Source organism: Silene latifolia, chromosome X (assembly GCF_048544455.1).
Source record: "Silene latifolia isolate original U9 population chromosome X, ASM4854445v1, whole genome shotgun sequence".
In the NCBI taxonomy this organism is placed as follows: Eukaryota; Viridiplantae; Streptophyta; class Magnoliopsida; order Caryophyllales; family Caryophyllaceae; genus Silene; species Silene latifolia.
The window spans coordinates 159469191-159474202 of record NC_133537.1 but is presented as its reverse complement, the minus strand read 5'-3'; the positions used below and the strand labels follow the sequence as shown (position 1 = coordinate 159474202).

The 5012-nt window shown below is 38.3% G+C and overlaps 1 non-coding gene across 1 annotated transcript; it reads right to left on the bottom strand.

Annotated features, from left to right (window-relative positions):
* Window positions 1-1798: 1798 nt before the first annotated feature.
* LOC141625261 (small nucleolar RNA R71) lies at window positions 1799-1905 on the bottom strand. Its single transcript, XR_012535050.1, has one exon. It is a non-coding gene; the product is annotated as a small nucleolar RNA R71 (small nucleolar RNA).
* Window positions 1906-5012: the final 3107 nt, after the last annotated feature.

The window sequence follows — 5012 nt, the reverse complement described above, 5'->3', positions numbered from 1 at the left end:
TTTCTCTCATTAGAACTATAACCGATTTGCATGCAAACAACCTAAGGCTCATGATACCGCTTGTTGGAAATCTATATCTCATAATACAACATATTCTTATATGTTCCAATTTAATTTAGTCATAAAATTAATTTAGATCTTATGCATGCAAACATAAATAAAATGTAGAGAAGAAATCATCATCCTTACATTGAGATTTTTGGATCAATGGGCACAAGTAAGATCTCCTTCTTACTTGTTCTTGAGCTCTCCTAATATGGATGAACAAAGATTCAAGGATAGAATCTCTCCCAAGGAATTATACCCAAGATAACCTCCTAAAAGACTAATATTATTAATACTAGAACAATATTAATCTTAATAAAATTGACCCAAAAATATTGTTGGTACTCTTGTTAATTCGGTCAAGAGCAGGGAGGATTTTTTGAGATTTTGTCTCTCTAATTTTAATAAGATATGTAGAGAGTTTTTATTTCTCACACTAGAAATATTATTGTAAAAATATGAATGAATAATGATAGAGAAAAACTCTCTATGTTGTACTTGGAAAACCGGTGGGGAGAGAGGAGAGGAGAGGAGAGGTGAGCCAATGCATGGGCAAGTTATTCTTCTCAAGAAAAACTAGGCTTGCATGGCTATAAGCTAGTTATCATTATTACGCTCTCCACTTAATAATTTAACACAAATTAAACATTATACTCCCTCCCATATTTCGGTCTATAGTGGATAAAATGGATTCCATTTTATCTTTGTCAATTTGTCACATGTCACAAGTCATGTATTTTTAACGTATTAAAAATCAACGTATTAATAAAATACGTCATGTACAAAATCGACTTAGTAATTCACAATTACTTGTACCAAAACACTTTACCAATTATAAATTACAACATCTTATATTTATAATAAATTATTCATTCAGTTCAATTGTTTCCGTAAACAATAATTTTATCTAAGCAATAAAACAATTCGATTACTTAGACCGTGTCTAATTTAATCAGATTACAACGAGACACGTAAATATTACTCCCAAAATCGTCCGTCAATTTTAAGAAATTTAATTGACTCGTATCATCATACGACCAATTAAATATTCAATTAAGAGTGTTACCCTTTAGGTATGACCTAAGGGGATCAACAGATCACCACCGTCGCACGACAGTAATGTTAAACTCTAGTCAGCCAATCATTACCGATATGTGTGGACCAGTTGATAGTAAAATATTATTTCCCACATGTATTCTTAAAATGATATTTAAACATGTGATCATCATGATCGACAGTTGTGATCGCATTATTGTCGGAGGACACATATTCCAACATATTGGTGAGATTGTGAACATTCAACCAAATAATATTGAGTTCATCAACCCTTTTGCAAGGGAAGGAGAGGATAACCCAACACAAAACCAACCACAAAATTAACCCACAATGCCTAAATTTTCAACACATTCCGTACCAACCGAGGAGAACCTTCTAAATGGTACTCCTACACCACAACATTTAACCGGTAATTTCATTGCCAAATCCGCATTTATACAATTGGTTGAGACAATTTGAGGGGGTGCCTAGTTAAGACCCTCATTCTCATATGGAGACTTTTTGTGACTATTATGATGCGATTTCTCAAACCGGAGTCACTCAAGAACAAATTCGACGGGTCTTATTTCTTTTTTCATTGATTGGTTCCGCGAAACAATGGTTGAAGAGCCTAGATAAGGCTACTCTTGGTATTGACTCTTGGAAGAAACTGGCACTTGCTTTCTACAAGAAATTCTATCCTCCGGAAAAGACTAACATGTTGAGAGCCCAAATCACCGGGTTCAAACAAAGGGATGAGGAATCTTTGTATGAATCATGGGAGAGATTCAAGGACACTTGTCGATCTTGTCCACACCATGGACTTAGCGAGTGGTTCCTTGTACAACAATTTTGGACTGGTCTAAACGAAGACTCCCGAAACATTCTCAATATGGGGTCAAATGGTATGTTCACCAAAGTTGATGACAATCAAACATGAAACAATATTGAAGAAATGGCGGTCCATAACTCACAATATAGTAGACCTCATAAGGCTACTAGAGGAGGAAAGCATGTAGTGGACTCCATTACTCAATTGGGTGCTCAATTTAGTGCTCATATTGACACCATTAATTTGAAGCTTGAGAAGGGTATGGCTAAACTTGAAGAGGCCTCCAAATCACCCAAGCAACATGTTAATTCTATGGTAGCACCATCATCAATTCCAAGTGGAGTATGTGAGAGTTGTGGAACTTTGGGACATGACCAAAGTGAATGTAGGGGAACAAGTGAATGCTTTCCAAGCATACAAAGTGGCACCCCTTATTCAAACTATTACAATGAAAACACCAAATTCCATCCCAACCTCTCATACAAAAGTCAAAATGTTCAAAACCCTCCAAAATACACCCCACCACCAATGAGAAACCAAGCTCAAAGATCCTTTTACAATCAAAACCAAAGTTATCAAAATCAAACTCCATACAATCAAACAAATGACCAAGGTTTTGATGTTCAAAAAGCGGTCTTCCAAATGCAAAAGAACCAACAAGAATTTTTCACTCAAATGCAAAAGTATAGTCAAGCAAAAGACGTCACCATCAACAACATACTAGCTCACACGAAGATGTTGGAAACCCAAATGTCTCAATTAGCATCTTCTAGTTCACAAAGACAAAAGGGGCAATTGCCACCTCAAGGAAATCCCCCAAGATATGAATCGGTGAGTGCCATCCATTTGAGGAGTGGTACAAGGTATGAAGAGCCGAAGAGGCCCGTTGATGAAGATGTTGTGAGTGCTAGTGACAAGGAAAGAGTTGTGGAAAACTCTAGGAAAGAAGAACCCACCATTCAAGAAGTTTCAAAGAAGAATGAAAAGAAGGCTAAAGAGAAAGAGCCTATTGTGATTCGACTTCCATTTCCAAGTCGTCAGGCTAAGCCTAAGTTTGATGAACAACTTGGGAAGTTTATGGAGATTGTAAAGAACTTGGAAGTCTCAATTCCATTTACGGAATTAATCAATTATGTTCCGGCCTATGCGAAATACAAGAAAGATATTCTTACAAAGAAGAAATCCATCGGAAAGCTCGAGACTATTACTTTAATTAAGGTGAGTAGTGCCATCCTACAAGGAAGTTCACCTCCATAACTAAAGGATCTGGGAAGTTTCTCTATTCCATGCACCATTGGAGACACTACAATCAACAAAGCTCTATGTGACCTTGGGGCAAGTGTGAGTGTCATGCCATACTCGGTGTGCAAGAGGCTAGGAATAGGGGAGCTCAAGTGCACAAATATCACACTTCAAATGGTGGATCGATAAACGAAGACACCTTTAGGGGTATGGGAAGATGTGCCGGTAAGAATTGGCAAGTTCTTCATCCCGGTGAACTTTGTTATTGTTGACATGGAGGAAGACTCCAACATTCCTATCATTTTAGGAAGACCTTTCTTACACACCGCGGGAGCGGTGTTTGACGTGAAACATGGAGAACTCACACTTGAAGTGGGAGATGAAACAATCACTTTTAATCTTGACAAGACAATGAGAGCTCCCCAACTACATGAGCCATGTTTCATGAATTATCATTATAGCCGAGAAAGTGATAAGAAGAAGTTGGCATCTCAATGCAAATAACAAGCTATGGGTAAAGAATCACCACCTATATGGGAAAAGAAAGTGGATAATCTCCAAGATGCTCCATCCAAAGAGCAAGAATCTTTCAACAAGAATAAGAGCTTGAATAGCTCACCACCACTCATGACAAGAGAAGAAGAAGGCCTCATTGGCCATAATGACAAGAAGAAAGAGGAGTTGCTCTCATCAACTCATGATACTATTGGGGAACAAGTAGATGAAGTATGCGGTCTATGGGATGATGAGTTTGAAGGGTTAGTCAACCCTTATATTGGTAATGCTATGACCCACGACTAAGGCTTTGGTGACCATTTCCACTCAAGTCACCACAATGAAGAACACAATGTGCAAAAGTCTATTGAAGATTTTTATAATGCCAATGAACAAGCCTTCGACTACTTCTTCAAGGTGTTGAGCAACATCAACAACACCTTGGCTATGCCCCCTTGACATCTCATACATGGATGAGAGTTTGGTGGAGTCCTCCCTAAACCACCACTTGTAAATATTCTAACCCCTTAACTTGCATTTTACTTATTGTATTACATATTTGTCAATTTTGGATTTATATTTTTATGCTTTGATCAAGATTATCATTTTGAGAGAAAGTAAGGGAGGGACTTATATGTTTATTGATGTGTAGTGTTCTGACATAGTGTGGGGATAACAATTACCTAGGCTATCCAAGCCTTCGTAGTGCCCCCACAATGAAGACCAAAGGAATAAAGAGTAAATGTCATGGGTTATGAAATACCCACGGGTGGAACTGAATCCGTGAGGTACAGGGACAATCCGAGCTGCCGACAACATTCCGCTCGTCCTGGAAGAAAATCCGAGCATCCTGTGAAGAAGACGCTCGTCCTAAGAGAGTTGGAAAGGTAATTTTTTATCTGGCTGAACATCCGAGCGTCTCCATATAAAATCTGCTCGTCTCACTGAGGATCCGCTCATCCTGCTGCTATTAAAATTTGGGAATTCTCCCTGACAAAGAATCTGAGCGTCCTCAGAAGAATATGCTCGCCTCCCTTCAGAAAGACGCTCGTCTTCTGTTGAAGACGCTCATCTCAGCACGGGCTCTCTTTTCTGAAATATGCTGATAGAGAATCCGAGCATCCCGACCCAAAGACTCTCATCTCCCCTGCTGAATTCAAAAATAACGGGATTAATACCCCCTTTTCCCAATTCATTTTACTCATTCAAAACACAAACACATCTCCAAAATCCTCAAAACCCCTCAATCCCTCCATCCATAAAAATCTATTTTCTCAACCAAATTCACCCAAATTAATTCCAAACTCCCTCAAAACTCAAACAAATCACTCCTTTGTCAACAACAAGCAATTAAAACACCAAA